Raw genomic sequence first — 18,681 nt, forward strand, 5'->3', positions numbered from 1 at the left:
GCGTGACCCCAATTGGAGAGGGGGCGGAGCGGAGCCGCCACCCACACCCGCAAGGTGGGCAGACCCGCGACCCAGTGGTACATGGGCGTGGTAGGAGGGGCAGGGCAGAGCCGCCCTTCGCGCTTGCAAGGTAAACAGACCTGTGACAGCCTGGCAGGTCAGGCCCAGTGGCCTGCCAGTGTGGTACACACGTCACCCCAACTGGAGTAGGGGCAGAGCAGATCCTTCTCCCACGCCCGGATCAGGCCCTGCCGGTGTGGTGGTCACGTGACCCCAATTGGAGTGGGGGCGGAGCGGAACCGCCACCCGTGCCCGCAGGGTGAGCAGACCAGTGATCAACCTGCAGATCAGGCCCAGGGGTCCGCAGGCGTGGTAGGAGGGGCAGGGCAGATCCGCCGCCCAAGCCTCCAAGGTAGGCAGACCTACAACAGACCGGCGGATCAGGCCCAGGAGCCTGCCGGTGTGGTACAAACACCACCCTAATTGGAGTAGTGACAGAGCAGAGTCGCCGCCCGTGCCAAGAACAGGCCCAGCGTCCTGCAGGCGGGGTAGTCACGACACCCCAATTGGAGTAGGGGCAGAGCAGAGCCTCCACCCGTGCCCGAAAGGTGGGCAGATCTGCGACCGACCAGCGGGACAGGCCCAGTGGCCTGCCGATACGACAGACACGTCACCCCATTTGGAGTAGGGGCAGAGTAGAGCCGCCGCCCGCGCCTGCAGGGTAGGCAAACCTGCAACCGACCGGCGGATCAGGCCCGGTGGCCTGCCGGCGTGGTACACTCGTCACCCCAATTGGAGTAGGGGCAGAACAGAGCCGCCGCCAGCTCCCAGAACAGGCCCAGTGACCTGCCGGCGTGGTAGCCACGACACCCCAATTGGAATAAGGAGAGAGCAGAGCCGCCGCCCGCACCTGCAGGAAAGATACGCAAGCAGTATGAAAAGACAAGGAAAGAAAGGACCACAAGCAATGCAGGTCAAGGCAACTTTAGAAGAGGTAACAGCTGCAGCAGATGGAATTTCAGATAAAGAATTCAGGATATACATGCTTCAGATGATCTGGAGTATCAAGGAAGACATTAAACAGCAAAATCAGACAATGAAAGATCACTTCGACAACGAATTACGCAAACAAATCCAGGAAGCAAAGGATCAACTATACAGGGAGATAGAGGTTATAAAAAACAAGCAATCAGAAATCCTAGAAATGCAGGAATCAATAAACCAACTTAAAAACTCAATGGAGAATACTACCAGCAGAGTAGAACACTTAGAAGATAGAACATCAGACAATGAAGATAAAGTATTTCAACTGGAAAAGAACATAGACAGCTCAGCAAGACTGTTAAGAAACCATGAGCAGAACATCCAAGAAATATGGGATAACATTAAGAGACCAAACTTAAGAGTCATTGGGATACAGGAAGGTACAGAGCTCCAAACCAAAGGAATGAGCAGTCTATTCAATGAAATAATACGAGAAAACCCCCAGACTTGAAGAATGAGACAGAATCCCAAATCCTAGAAGCCTACAGGACGCCGAATGTGCAAAATCATAAGAGATCCACACCTAGACACATTATAATGAAGATGCCCAACATACAGAATAAGGAGAGAATTTTAAAAGCTACAAGAGAAAGGAAGCAGATTACATTTAGGGGTAAGCCAATCAGGATAACAGCTGATCTTTCAACACAGACTCTGAAAGCTAGAAGATCCTGGAATAACATATTTCAAACACTGAAAGAAAATGGGTTCCAACCAAGAATTGTGTATCCAGCGAAATTAAGCTTCAGGATGGAGGATGAAATTAAAACCTTCCACGATAAACAAAAGTTTAAAGAATTCGCAGCTAGAAAACCATCTCTTCAAAACATCCTCGCCAAAGCATTACAGGAAGAGGAAATGGAAAATAACAATGAAAACCAACAGTGGGAGGTAGGACAGTAAAGGGGGGGGAAATAATCAAAGAGGAAAACAAACCATGTTTAGTAACAGAAATAAACAAATATGGCTGGAAGAACAACCCATATCTCAATAATAACCCTAAATGTTAATGGCTTAAACTCACCAATTAAGAGACACAGGCTAGTAGAATGGATCACAAAACAAGACCCAACAATATGCTGCCTACAGGAGACACATTTGATAGGAAAAGACATACATAGGCTGAAGGTGAAAGGTTGGGAAAAATCATATCACTCATATGGACTTCGGAAACAAGCAGGCATGTCCATACTCATATCAAATAAAATAGATTTCAAGCCAAAGTTAATCAAAAGGGATAAAGAGGGACACTACATACTGCTTAAGGGAACCATACACCAACAAGACATAACAATCATAAATATTTATGCCCCAAACAATGGTGCAGCTATGTTCGTCAAACAAACTCTTCTCAAGTTCAAGAGTCTAATAGACTACCACACCATAATCATGGGAGACTTCAACACACCTCTCTTGCCACTGGACAGATCTTCCAAACAAAAGTTGAATAAGGAAACTATAGAACTCAATAACACTATTAATAACCTAGACCTAATTGACATATATAGAGTATACCACCCAACATCAAGCAGTTACACTTTTTTCTCAGCAGCACATGGATCCTTCTAAAAAATAGATCATATATTATGTCACAGGGCAACTCTTAGACAATATAAAGGAGTAGAGATAATACCATGCATCTTATCTGATCATAATGGAATGAAACTGAAAATCAACGATAAAAGAAGGAAGGAAAAAGCATACATCACTTGGAGAATGAACAATAGGTTACTGAATGATCAATGGGTTATAGAAGACATCAAGAAGGAAATTAAAAAATTCTTAGAGATAAATGAAAACACAGACACAACATATCAGAATCTATGGGACACACTGAAAGCAGTTCTAAGAGGAAAATTCATTGCTTGGAGTTCATTCCTTAAAAAAAGAAAAAACCAACAAATAAATGATCTCATACTTCATCTCAAAATCCTAGAAAAAGAAGAGCAAAACAAGTGCTGGCGAGGATGTGGGGAAAAGGGTACACTTGTACATTGCTGGTGGGACTGCAGATTGGTGCAGCCAATTTGGAAAGCAGTATGGAGATTTCTTGGAAAGCTGGGAATGGAGCCACCATTTGACCCAGCTATTCCCCTTCTTGGTCTATTCCCTAAAGACCTAAAAAGAGCATGCTACAGGGACACTGCTACATTGATGTTCATAGCAGCACAGTTCACAATAGCAAGACTGTGGAACCAACCTAGATGCCCTTCAATAGACGAATGGATAAAAAAAATGTGACATTTATACACAATGGAGTATTACTCTGCATTAAAAAATGACAAAATCATAGAATTTACAGGGAAATGGATGGCATTAGAGCAGATTATGCTAAGTGAAGCTAGCCAATCCCTAAAAAACAAATGCCAAATGTCTTCTTTGATATAAGGAGAGTAACTAAGAACAGAGTAGGGACGAAGAGCAGGAGAAGAAGATTAACATTTAACAGGGATGAGAGGTGGGAGGGAAAGGGAGAGAGAAGGGAAATTGCATGGTAATGGAAGGAGACTCTCAGGGTTATACAGTGGAGGAGGTAGAGAGAGAGGAGGGGAGGGGAGGGGAGAGGTGGGGAGGGGGGAGGGTGGAGGATGGGAAAGGCAGCGGAGCACAACAGACACTAGTATGGCAATATGTCAATCAATGGATGTGTAACTGATGTGATTCTGCAATCTGTGTATGGGGTGAAGGTGGGAGTTCATAACCCACTTGAATCAAAGTGTGGAATATGATATGTCAAGAAATTTGTAATGTTTTGAACAACCCACAATAAAAAATTAAAAAAAAGAAAAAAAAATGTATATGCCTACAAGGGAGGGGAAAGGTTTAAGAAAATATACTATACTAATACCTATAAAAAAAAAAGAAATTAATTCAGAATTTATGCCAAGGATGAATCATTATTTCTTATATATTTCATAAATAATCAGCAGCACTTCTCTATTTAGCATTGGCTTCATGAGCAAGCCCCTTAGTACACAGAAATGTCAGAGGGCCTGTTGTAATCAATTACAAATATGCTATATTTTATTTTTTTCCTACTGCTTCTAAATGCCATGATATTTTTTTCCTGCTTTAAAGTATACTCTTATAGCTTTGGAGATTGTTTTATCACTCTAAAAAGCCATTTAAAAGTCATTTTTTAAGCCTAACAGCATATTTTACTGAGTGACCACATTGATTCTTTGATCTCTGGTGAGTAAATAATGTTCGCTTTTAATGACCTATTATTTTTTCCAAGAGGTCATTAAAATTTTAAAACAGCTCTCTTGCTGGAACTTATGTCAGTCAAATACAAGTAAAGATACAGTATAGAATCTTAGATAAATACAATACAAAATATTCAATCATAAATTTTGTAGGGGAAAAATTTTTTTAGAAGTTGCTTTCTATCATGGTGACAGGAGGAAGGATTAAAGAAGGCATGATTTTTTTTTAAATAATAATAATATAGCCACTTAGATTTTGATGATTTCAATGGGATGTTCAAACTACTTCAAAGGAGAAATTTAATAACTTTTTGAAGGAGAATCTATTGTCTCAACTCCAGTTTAGTACATTGCATCATAATTTAATTTAATAAATTTATTCTCATTAGTGCCAATGGTCTCCTGACACCAACAATTTATAATAACCAGATCCAGTGCCACCTTCTCAGTGAAGCCTTCCCTGGGCCCTTTAACCCACACATTATATTTTCCCTCTTCCCATATCCAGAAGCATGCATCACCTATACTTATTTAAGAAAAGAGAGTATTCATCCCCAAATGGAAAAGATATCAAAGTATCTTAAATAATTCAATAAAGGTCATGGTCATATTCAGGGGTCTTTTATATCATTTATATTTTAAACATCTGTCCCCAAGGGAATATCAAACTCAATATTGTTAAAACTAATGGAAATAGAAAAGTGCTTTAGTCATCATAGTGTTAAGTCTTTCATTTTAAGGCCTCAGTTCATGAATATTTTATTTATTAACATACATAAAAGAAGTAATCTACATATGTACGTATGAATTCATAGCAATGTAGCCTGTTCTTTTGTGCAAAGTACTCTTGTATCTTATTTATCAACATTGAAATGTGTATACTAAACAGTGATGCCATTTGTAGTGAAATTTCTCAAAAACAAGAAATACATTGAAAATCTTGACAGCATATTTATAAATCTTTAGTAAACATGTCATTTCCATATAAATTATTTAGTTTTCATTTTTTCTCCTCATTCTTTTTCATAACAATGAGTTCAATTTTCATTGCCACCAATAGGCTGGATAATCCATGCAAATTATAAAATGCATGTAAGAGTTTTAGCACAGTGGCTAGCTCCTTCTAAGGGGCCTATGAAAAGTTATCAGAGGTCTTACTTTGGTTGCATGAGATGGATATTTATTTAGAATTGCCTAAAGGAACAAAAAAGAATTATCTAAAGGATGTTAGTTTATTTCATGAAATTCAAGCAACAATTGGACAACCAACTAGAGACAAACTCCTGGATGTTAGAAATAATTGAGACCAAGAACTTACTAACAATATTAGGTCATTTCCTTGAATACTAATTTCTTTTTCTTTTTTCACATTAACCTAATTCTTTCTAGTGGCAGAATACCTGTCACAACACACTCACCATGTCAACTAGAAATCCTACTCCTATACATTTACCCAAGAGAAACAAAAATTTATATTACATAAAAACCCATTCACAAATTATTATGTCTGGTTTATTTATACTTACCTCAAACTGGAAACAATGTAATGTTCTTAATTGTAGTGATGATTATAAGGTTTTATGAATTTCTTAAAATCCACAGGACTATACACAAAAGCAGATGAATTTTACTTTATTTGTATGTAGTTTAAAATTTTCAAAAATAAAAAGAAAGTGATTAGAAGGAAGTTACAGTGAAGAGAGAAAATATTGAAGACATTATCTTGGAAAGACATCAAGATTTTGATCTCAAAAATCCCTGAAATAAAAAACCAAAGCAATGGGATAGAACAAATACTAAAAACTAAAACCTCAAAACTTTTCTTCAAGGATCTTTTTCTTTTCTTCTCTTTGCTTTTGTTTGTTTGCTTGATTGATTTTGCTTTGGTAAGGAGAATTTTTTCAAGACATTCTTGAAGTAAATTTGGAAACTATATAGTAAAAAACCACATATGTACCTGAAAATTTAGACTTGGACTACTACCATTAATGTCTTACTATAATAGAATTACTGAACTTTAAATAAAAAAAATCCTTTGGGTAATTCTTAAAAGATCAATCATTTGGGGCTGGGGATATGGCTCAAGGGGTAACTCGATCACCTGGCATGCGCGGGGCGCTGGGTTCAATCCTCAGCACCACATAAAAATAAAATAAAGATGTGTCCACCTAAAACTAAAAAATAAATATTAAAAAATTCTCTCTCTCTTTAAAAAAATCAATCATTTTAAAAGGAAAAGAAAATTAGGCTATCATCAGACTTGGACAATAATGTTTATGACATAAGAGAAAATAATAACATACATAATATACCTAATAACATATTCAAGAATTTCATTGACACAATACATATGTCAAGGATTTTATATCCAGGAAAATTGACTTTCAAATATAAAAAGTATAAGTCAAACATTTATTAAATATTGAATAACTCAAGAATATTCTCATGAGCACATTCTGAGAATTTTAGCAACCAAAATAGCTAGAGACATATCAATATAAGCACTGATGGTGAGCACTATATTTATAATTACATTTAGAGCTAGGAGAGTTTAAGGGAAAAGAATATTGTACATAATGTTTATATACCCATATATTGTAGGTATATTCAATTACTAAAATATGAACAAGGAATAGGATAGTATGAGTTCAAAATCACTTATATAACTGTGTTTTATAATCATACTAATAGTGGTAATATTAGTATTATTTTTATTAGAAAGTGGTATGTAAAACACAGGATAAAGAAAATAAAAATATGAAATAATTCTGTCATCTTCTGTGTTTTTTAGTAGAAGTTAGGTTTTAAAAAACTCCCTGCCAGACATTGTGGCGCATGCCTGTAATCCCAGTGGCTTGGGAGGCTGAAACAAGAGGATCAAAAGTTCAAAGCCAGCCTCAGCAAAGGTAAAGCCAGTTGTTAAGCAACTTAGTGAGACCCTGTCTCTAAATAAATACGAAAAATAGGGCTGGGTATGTGGCCCAGTGATCAGTGCCCTTAGTTTAATCCCCAGTACTCCACCACCCTCCAAAAATAATCCCTGTACAGTGACATTGAATTCAAAATATCAATATAGGCATATGAAGTATATTATTTTTAGATATCCATATAAATACACACATATATACATATATATTTCTGTGGGGGTGTTTTGCAGGTGTGTTTACATATAACTTAATAAATGCCTAGAAACAATCACCATCTTAAGATAAAGCAGAATCCCTAACTAGATTTTATTCTTGAAGTCAAATTTTCCACTAAAATTAACTAGAATTTGGTTTTTTAGACAAAGATAGATTCTAGAACTTAGAATATATAAGATAAGCCTAGAGCATCTTGACAAATCAGATAGAAGGTAAACAATCAGAAACTTATTAGAGAAAGTACAGAAGTACTCGGGATCTGACAGAAAAATTTTTTTCTGCAACCTGTACACTTGGAAAAATGAGAATTCATACCCCTATTTGATTCAAATGTATGATATGTCAAGATCATTGTATTGTCATGAGCAACTAATAAAAAAAGAAAAAAGAAAAAAATTTTACTGGCCCAAAATAGATCATTTTGAGCTTCAATGAGGTAATAACACCAATTGGTCAAAACACACAAATTAGTTTTTAATAATAAGGACAAAAAGACAAGTGAGTTTCCAGAAGATGATTGGATTCAGAATCTTGGAAATTAGTAAATTAAGGCAAATAATTAAGCATCTACACAGCTTTTCTTATATACTACTGTGTTCCATTGGGTCACTACATAGTAGATGAAGAGAAGCATCGCTTCAGGAAATTTTTTCTAGCTGAAAAATGAATATAAAATCTTGACTATTTTGCAACCCCTAATGAATTAATTAGTCAAGGCATTAAGCACCAATGGTTGCTAACATGAAAGAGAATGAAAGATTGAGAGACAGTGAAATAGACAAGAAGAGAGAGACCAAAGATTATTTGCATCTTGAGGAAAAACCACTATCATCAACAACAGATTTACCAAAGGGAGCAAACTTAGTCTCATCAAGGCCTTGGATCTAGCTGCTATTCTTCAGGAAATGAGAGGGCAAAGGAATGTTTTGAACACTACAGCAGTAGAGTATAAAATTACCACAATCCAGAAGGGAAATCTGTAGGTTAATTGATATGTGTTTCTCAACCAATGAATTTCAAAGAAAAAAATGAAAAGAGGATTTATATATTAAAAGATGTAGAAGGCATAACCAATAGGCAAACAATGTCTAATAACATAATATAGGAATGCATGTATAGGTAATAAAACTATAATAAAATTTAAGAAAGTGATCAGTAAAAAATATCAAGATCGTGGTTAATATTGGTACCATTAGGATGGAATAGAGCACATGGATTCTAAGATGGCAGGAAAAAAAAAAAAACATGTTTCCTAACTCAGGTAGTAGCTACAACAGTAAACACATTATATTAACTCATTAAACTATATAACTGTTCATCTGTGGTTTTAATGTATGTATTTTAAAACAAAATGTATACTTCATGGAGAAACTTGACAAAGATTCCAGTGATTCTAGAGAGCATAAATACAGAATCACAGAAATTAATTTGTAAAACAAGCATAATATCATGAACAGTTGTGAACCTAAAGTTCTGGTAACTAGAGGAGAGAAATAAGCAAATAGATCAATGAAACCAAAAAGAGAAAACATTTTTATACTCATAAATACAAATACACAACGCACATCTTCTAATATAGGAAAATAATGAATATCTAATACAATAGTAGTAAAGTATAAATTCTCAAATTAATTTAAGATATAAAGTTAAAAAAGAAAACTATGAAGGAGTTTTTAAAAGGGTTCTTAGGAGTTTTTAAAATGTAACTTAGGCTGGGGAGTTAGGCAAAAGATAATATCAGTTCTTAAGAAAGTCATATATGACTAAGGAAACATTTAATAAAATATCAACATATTAGAATAAATGAGAAAAACAAGTCTTCTGGAATACTTCATTCTATAGTTTGCTCTTAAATGTCTCCCCAAAACTCACTTTAGGGAAGTGACAGAACCTTTAAGAGGTAGAGCTCTATTAGAAGGCCATTAGGTCACTAGATGCACACTCCTGAAGGGGATTGCGGGATCCAACCCTTCCTCTTCTTCCCTCTCTTTGGCTCCCTGATCATGTGGTGATCAGTTTTGCTCTGCTACACGCTCTCATCACAAAATATTGCCTCACCACAGGCCCAAAAGCAATGGAGCCAATTGATCCTATATTGAAATCTCCAAAATTGCTAGGCAAAATAAACCCTTTCACTTTATAAGTCGATTATCTCAAGAATTTGTTATGGTGACAGAAAGCTAACATATATCATAACTTACCTTTTTAAATGACAAACTAAGATATATGTTCACATTTTATATGACTGGCAAAGGATTAGTTCTCACATACAAAGAAGATGTATATCAGTGTATAAAAAACACAAAAATAAAAAAGTCAAAAGTCACTAATAGGTAACAGAGGAAAAAAAAAAATATATATATATATATATATATACACACACACAAACATATGTATATACTCCATACAGGAAATGATGCTCCACCTCATTAATTCATCATATAAATTAAATATGCATTTTAAAAACTTTCACAACTTTTAATCTATTGGATTTGCAAATAAATAAATAAGCAGCAGTGTTTGAGACCATACAGAACAGCAGGTACTATCACACGATGTTCTCTACCTATAGAATCTCTAGATGGATATAATAATTTAAACCTACATCAATTTTTCTTTTCTACTTTTCACCTTTTTTTCCTTTGTGCTGAATTCTAGGTGAAATCCTTTGTCTAGTTTGATTAATCACTAAGTAAATCTTAATCTACTATTATTCTATTATCTACCCTTATTGTTGTGCCTTTTATTTTGATGATCTCTGATTACTTTTAATAATCTTTTGCTGTTTCACTGCTGAATTAACTTACCTCTAATCTCTTTATGTACACCAGTTATACTTTTTAAAGTCTGACTCATTCTTTAATTCTGTTTCTTCTTATGTTATCCATGAATTTTCATGGATTTGATTATGTGAAAATATTTGGAAATACTTGATTACTTGCTTGCCTTCAGTGTTTCTTTTACACATCTCATTATTCACGTGTCTATGACTCTTTTAAACCATTATCTGCTTCCACTGATTGGGGGAGGGCAGTGGAGGGAGGTGCTGCTTGCTTCTGACTGTGATGTCAAGAATTCACCTTTCAAATGTGGGTGCTTTCTCTCTACTCAGGGTGATATCAGTCATCGGAACTGCATTTACTACCCATGCCACACCACTACAGTTTTTGTGGGCAGCTATGAATAGAAGCATTTGCCCTCAGCTAGAAAGCAGGTTCAAGAATGTGGGCTGAGTGTAAACATGGACAGGAAGTGCACAGCAGTGCCTAGATGACTAGTGTTGCCCTGTGTAAAAGACAAGTATCACATCCAAAGAAACGAACTAAGGAACTCTTGACAGTGCACTCAACATCAAATACCAGTGACCTATGGGGCAGCCCCAGAGAACTTCCAGCTCCATATCTGCATTCTGCAGGCATGGAGCCCTCTCCAGAACCAATTTTACCTCTCTCCACTCTTAAGTGTTTCTTGACCTACGTTTTCCTATTAATATAAGAATATCAGAAATTCCACATATTTCTATCCCTCTTATAGTCTCCCTTCTTGTACTTCGGAGTAATTGTGGACTTACTCATTTTTAAACTTTATTTTATATAGTTTAAAATCTGGAAGGAGGAGACAGAAAAATATACTTCTATTCATGCAACAGCTGTTTTTAATTCTTTTAAATGGTCTTGGTTGATTTATATATTACAAAAGAAATTTACTATTATAATATCAAATAAAACAACTCAATCATATATAAATTTTCTTTTTACTCCTTTCTCTTCCTAGCCTCTTGGGATTCCTCTGGTGACCATGGAAGTGTGCCACATAGATTTCACCTCTTGAGAACTTGCTGCAAGGAGCATAATTGACCTACAGCTTCTAGCTGCCACACTTCCTATCCACCCCAGCAGGCCAAGACTATGCTACCTCAAGCTCATCCTATTCCCATAAGGACTAACCCCAACCAATGAGGGGGTACTAAGATCCTGACAGGACACCTCTAATAGGCACTTTTGCTCTAAGATTTTTCATCAACCAGAACTCCACTGTAGTCTGCAGCTTTTCTTATCCAACCCTCCTTACTACACTCATTTTCACATTGTCACAATTGCATTATGGTCCAAGGTTTCCCCCTCACACTTTCTCCCTTATATCCTTCATTGGAATTTTCTTAAATAAATATTTTGCACATATAATACCATCTTGATGTTTGCCCCTTGGAGAACTTGAACTTACACAATTGGTAAGAGCAGTAGTATGTATGTATGTATGTATGTATGTATGTATGCATGTATGTATGTATGTATTTTAGTGTTGATACACCTTTATTTTATTCATTTATTTGTATATGGCGCTGAGAATCGAACCCAGTGCCTCACATGTGTGAGACAAGTGCTCTACACTGAGCCACAACCCCAGCCCATAAGAGCAGTAGTTTAAGAAAACTGGCAGAAAGAAAGATTTGGAGATTAACTCACTTCCTCCTCGCTGTCAAGGAATGCCACAACCTGAGTAGAATGTAGCACAGACAGTTGCTGGCACAAGATGAAGCTTAATTTTTGAAGATTTTGTGGGTAATGACCTGGGGAAATGTCCCTGCAGTGCAAGAATTCAGACATTTTAAAGGTAGGAAGAGGGAGATTAGAGATGCAAATGCTTACAAAAACAGTGAAGTTCACTGATAGTTACTAACAAATAGTGATGCTATGAAAAAATTTAGGGGAGTAACTAACAGCTAAAGACTAAAGTTAAGCCAGAAATTTCCTGTGGTAGTTTACAAAGAGACCCTTATCTCCTGCAGTAGGAAGACTGGACAGAGTTGAAAAGCAACTTTAGAACTTAATAGAATGATGGTGCTCCAGAGATGTTTAAAAGTTGAGTGAAGGGATTGATATACTCACCAGTGGATATAATCCCCACTGGTCCCTGGCCTCTGAAGTAAGAGTTATCATAATGGTTAAGACCCAGAAAACTTCTCTGAAAATTCACCTAACCAAACCAAGGTAATGAACAACAATAAAAATCAAATCTCAGACTTTCCCAACTGGATCCTTGAGGAAAGACTAAATACTACCACAAACTGCACCAAGTAGTAGCCCCAATCTTAGTGGCTATACCCTGTTGCAGTTTTGTTGGTAAAGCAAATTAGTAGGATGTAAGACAAAGAGTATATAGTAGTAGAAATGGTAAATGCACTTTTATCTATAAGGTATATAGAAGATGAGAAGCATTTTGATATTCATATAGAATAGACAATGACATTTATATGTAGTTGTACCCAGAATTATATTAACTCTATCACCTGTGTTATAAAAAAAAAAAAAACCTTGAGACTTTTTATCCAAATTTCATCAACTTTTCAAGCACAAATGTTTCTAGTATTATTGCACTTGTTTCTCGGTCAAGAGTACTGAAAGGGTTGTTTTTATCAAGTTCATCTAGCTTATATTTGCTTTTCAAGAAAATTCAACGATATTCTCATTTGATAAAAGTAGGAATTCCCACATGAAAATTTTAACATCATTTAATAACAATCACTGAAATTATTCACCATGAAATAGTTACAAAATAACCAAGCAGACAAAGTAACTCAACTTATTTTAACTAGCCTCCACCATTGATCATCGTAAAAATAACAAAATCTGCACATGAAAAGAATGACTACAGTTGCAGAAATGGAGGCTACATTTTGATCCCACAGTTCAGGAATCCACTTATCAAGACCAATATTAACTGCTTTAGAGTATCTAATCTGTCAGCAACAAAAACAAGTGTTGACTCCTTGACATTAAACCAGTCTTCAAGGAAATCAACCAGTCCCCATGACCAGTTGACTGTAATAGGCCTATTCTTCCCTGGAAGTACTGATAATTATTCCTTACAGGAAAATATACATATTCCAAATAAAGTTTCCTTCCTTTACGGAGCTGCAGTGAGCCTTTCCTTCCCACTGCCTCTCCTTCAGCCAAGCCCATTATTTGTGGAGGTACAGATCATTCAATTTATAAACATAGCATTCCAAACAAGGAATCATGTAGATAATGTACCAACTTAAAAGGGAAAGGGGTATATATAAAAAGCACAGGGCTTCATACAATAGACATCCTGTTGAAGATAGAATTGCAACATCAGAAGAAATATTCTATGAGGAAAGGGTGTGCCTTACTTCAGGATGCAGTATATGCATCCATTAAATCAGAGAACGCTATGACCTTCCCTTAAGAATTCATGGGGGACTAGGAATCAATGGTGGAAGCAAGAGTGGCTCTACTTTCTATCCCACCCAATGATCCACTAGAGGACTATATGAAACATGCACTTAAAATCACTAGTCAGGGCTTTCACAATATTTTTTTTCCTTATAAAGCTTTTGCAAAGAGAACTTATTATAAAGATATTCTGCTTCCTCCAACAAATACTACTAATTCCTACAACCATGTATATCTTCCAAGCTAACTATACAACAACCTGTTAGAGATAGGAAATCAATATAACATGCTTCCTGCTGGGAATCCATTCAGGAAGAATAAGCCACCAGCAGAAATACAAGAACATGTGCTCATCTATAATTGGCTTCTGAGTGTGAACCCTGAGGACTCTGTCTTAGAGACAAGCTCTAATTTACTTATAAGAAATTTATCAAGCATATTAGTCATTCTGGAAGTAACAATAACAAAATAGCATCAATTTGGATAAATTAAATATATTTGTCATTTTAAGACACCAAACATCAAATAATATGGTTTTAAATGAAGTTGATTTAATATATACCAATAAGATGACTTCCTGTTTTCATGATTATCTTAAAAACAGTACCTCTACATAGCACTTTGTAGTTTTCCTTTGAGTCCCAAAACAACCCTGGGAACTAGGTAGAACAAATATTATTGTTCTCATTTTCAAGATCAGGAAACTGAATTTTTAAAAAATTAACTGATAGTCAGGAATAAAACCAACACCTGAAAACGTGCCTTTGGACTCTTCTTTCTGAAGAATCACAAAGTTATAAAGGAAATATATAGAGTCAGAAGTAGATTTCTAGTCCAACTCTGTAATTATTACCTATGGAAACATCAACCACTGAACATTCCTAGAGTGCTTTCTATGCCGGCAATACTATAGCGCTGAGAATAGAAAGATATGTACAACACAATCTCTATCCTTAAGAAGCTTACAGTTTATTAAAGGAGAGAGATAATTAAAGGAATCATATTATTATAATTCAGTACATACAGTGTTTAAAGATAAGCTCAAGGTTTTATGAAAACAGAAGAGGAACAATTAATGACTCTCAGGGTGGAAATTATGTTTATTAAAGACTACAAGAAGAAATGAAATCTGATCTTGCAGCATGAGTAGAAATTATCAGGTGAAGTAGAGTGTTACAGGTGCAAAAATAACATAAGTAATTGCATAGAAGCATAAAGCCACAGGTTTTGTTCAGGTTATAAGTAGTCATGTACTACCAGCACATAAAATGAATTTCAGTTTTGGACGTGTGAATTCAAGGGGTCTGTGGGATGATTAAGTAGAAATGTTTTTCAGGAAGCAGGAAGAGAAAAATCAGACTAAGTATTTAACAGCTGTCAACAGTATAATACAATGAAGAAAAATCAAGCAAAGTAAGGGGAGAGGGAGAGCTTTTAAATAAAAAAAAGTGGTCGGGAAGTCTTGTAATTTTAAAGTGATTTTGAGCATAGAACTTAAGTAAGCAGTGAAAAGGTGAGTCATATAAATATCTTAGGAAAGAGTTTTCCAAGAAAAAGAAAATGCAAAGAGCCAAGGTAAGAGTACATCTGGGATATTTGTGGAACAACAAAGGGGAAATGTAAATAAAAAACATCAATCAAGAAGGACTGTGGAGGGGCTGGGGTTATGGCACAGCTGTAGAGCGCTTGCCTCCCATGTGTGAGGTACTGGGTTCAATTCTCAGCACCACATAAAGATAAATAAACAAAATAAAGGTATTGTGTCCATCTGAAACTAAAAGAAATATATTTTAAAAAAAAGAAAAAGGAAGTGATGTCAGAGAAATAATAGGAACCAAATTAAGAAAGGCCTAAATGATCATGGTATATTTTCAGTTTTTACACTACATAATACTGAAAGCCATTAAAAATTCAGATTTGAAAAATAATGTGATTTTTGTTCTAATAAACTTACTCTGCCTTTTGTCTATATAATCTACTTACGGGGCAAAGGGAAAAACAGAGAATGGTTTTGTAATGAATACAAGAAGCTACATCCTTAATTAAGGAAAAAACAAAGGTAGTTTAGAATGATAATAAGAAATACAGTTCACAGGATTTTCTATGTTTAAGAATATGAGAAAGGATGAAGTTAAAGTCTAACAATAGTGAAATACCTCAAATGAGTGAGAAATGGAAGGGAAAAAAAGGCACAGGGCAAAGGATGTCTATTTTATAAAAGTTTAACAAAAGCTAATGTAGCCATATTGTCTAAAGCAGTGAAATGAAAAAAATATTTTATTTTGAAACTGGACCTTTCTAAATTGGTGGGGCTGGCTTCAAACTTGCAATCCTCCTTCCTCAGACTCCTGAGTAGCTGGAATTGCAGGCATGTGCCACTGTGCCCACCAGAGTTTAACAATTTTGAGGTTGTTAACTCTTGCCAAAACAGTTTAAATGAATAGGAAGGAAGAAATCAGATTGCAATAGGTTGAAGAATGAATTGGAGCAAGGAATGGGAAACAGCACTAAATGTTAACCTGTCAAAATTTGACAGAGGGAAAGAAAAGGGTTATACTTGCATGGTATTTGGAATAAAAAGATTTAATCATTCATGTCTTGTGATGTGATTCAGAGCCAAGAAAGATCCATCATAATCTGTTCTAATCCAGGGTTTTAAGAACAACCCCGTGGAATGGGTCAGTTCCACATTCTAGTCATAAAGATTTAAGTGTCAGTTTTTCCTGGAACCTGGATCAAGTAGAGAATTCCAGAATAATATCTCAAGTATACATCAGTCATTCAAATAAAGGCATTAAAAGATTCAAAGTCACCAAAGTGTTAGCTAAATATTCTCCTGGAAGATGACACATATATTAAATTTGTGTGGCATTTTGTTCAGTTGTACTAATATCTAGTTTAATAACCTTGCCTGATTAAATCATCTACTCAGTTTCACGTTTTGCTAAGCAGACAAAAAAAAAAAAATCAGATCGTATAAAATGATTATGTATCTTACTTTTACTTTCTTATTTAAAATTTGTGTAAGTTAAAACACTATTTAATTACAGTGGCCTCAGTAAGTCCTTAATAATGTTTAACTATTAATCAAGTATAATCTATCATAGATATGTAATTTACTCCTGAAGATTAATACATTAACTTTTAGTTTAAAAACACCCTTTCATTGACTAAAACCAATAATAGTCATAAAACTGTTAAACAGGAAGAAGTTTGAGAGATATCAAGTCCAAACAACTTTATTTATAAATGAAGAAACTGGAACATAGAAATGCTTCTTGGTGAGGCGAAGGTTAGATAAATACCCATAGAAATAAGATGGATCTGGGTGCAGTGGTGCAGGCCTATAATCCTCAGAGACTGAGGCACGCAGATTTTGAGTTCAAAGCCAGCCTCAGCAATTTAGCAAGGTCCTAAGCAACTCAATGAGATCATGTCTCAAAATAAAAAAAAATAAAAAGAGCTGGGAATATGACTCAGTGATTAAGCATTCCTGAGTTCAATTCCTAGTATCAAAAGAAGAAGAAAAAAAAAAAAATTCAGTCCTGGATTTTAGTGGTTTTCTTCTTGTTGTGGTAATCTATAACCCTGCTAAGTATTCCACGATAACGGTATGAAGATACCACTACCAAAATTAAATTTATAAAATTAAATTTATAAAATGCTTTACTTGATTCAAGTTCCAGGTGACTTCTCATGTGGCTGAAAGCATTGTTGTATGTCTTTACATAAATGATTTCATTCAATACTTCTGATGAACAGGTACTATTGTTACCCTATTTTATACCTGAAGAAATTAAGATTTAGAAACTTTGAATAATTTTTTTCCAAGGAAACTCAGATAGCAAGTAACAAAACTGGAATAGCATCCTAGGTTCAAAACAGTCCGCTCATTTCTTGAGAAAGGCTAGGCATTTTTCAAGATTCAGTTCAAAAAGCATTGATTGAAAGGCTACTATCTGTAACCCAACTTTTTTTGGAGTTGAAATCAGATATCTACTATACAGACCTCAAGCCCTATCAAAAAAGATAGACGTTTACACCACTAACTGTAATACACAACAAAATGGGTGAAGTGTTAAAAAAAAAAAAGACGAAAGTAAAGTGCACAGAAGAGAAAGCAATTTCAGGTTGGAGGTGAGCCAGGACATTGAAAATAACCAGTTCTACTTTATAACCTGTTGAGATTTGCTTCAGACAAATTTCTTATCACCAAAGCCCAGGAGACACAGAAACACTTTATTTTGAAATACTTATACACTTTTTATTCAGCTCAGCTATTTTTCCATATCACCCTCAACACAGCCATTTCTAGATTTAGTTAGCACTCAAGTAATTTTTTAATGCCTATGGTGCAGAGGGTGAAGAACAATGGAGGCAAATAAATCAGCTCTGCCAAAGCTTTTTACTTATATCAAATCATCTTTACAGAAAGTTATCAGAGGCTTCAATGTCTCCATAAAATAATCAATTTACATTCACTGTCCACTTTAGCAAACTGCAAATTTATGAGTTATCTACTTACTGAAAAGTCATATAACTTGATGAGTACCAGTTTCTTAGATGACCCTATCCTGGTAAAGAAAAGTGCAAACAAGAGTCACAGTAAGGAAACAAATTCCTGTCAAATACATCTGAGACTATTCAAGAATCACTCTCACCTCAAAAGAATATTTTTGATATGTTTAGGTATGGTTTATTGAAAATAAGGAAAAATGTCTATGATTACTAAGCAAAGTCTAGTATTTAACAACTAAATTTAATCAAATGTCATTTGTTTTCAAATGCCCACCCTGTGTAGTAAACTTCACACATGAAAAAGATAATGGAAAAACCATTGTTTTCTCTACTTTCTTTACTATAAATTGCGTGTTAATTTGTACAAACATGAAGTATAAGTATCTAGCAGCTAAGACAGTATTATGTTTCTCTTCTATTTCAAAAGTGACTCATTTGGATTCACATCTCCACTGTCTATCCAAGCTGCCACTTTAAACATTTTGATTGTTTTCCCTAGTGTGGGGCAAGAGCAGTCTTGCATCTTTTTTCAGGGACTTTCCTTCTTATCACTAAGAAGATGGAAGTACACTA

This window comes from Marmota monax, unplaced genomic scaffold (assembly GCF_021218885.2).
Source record: "Marmota monax isolate L192 unplaced genomic scaffold, Marmota_monax_Labrador192_F-V1.1 WCK01_AAM20220418_F8-fsc00006, whole genome shotgun sequence".
In the NCBI taxonomy this organism is placed as follows: Eukaryota; Metazoa; Chordata; class Mammalia; order Rodentia; family Sciuridae; genus Marmota; species Marmota monax.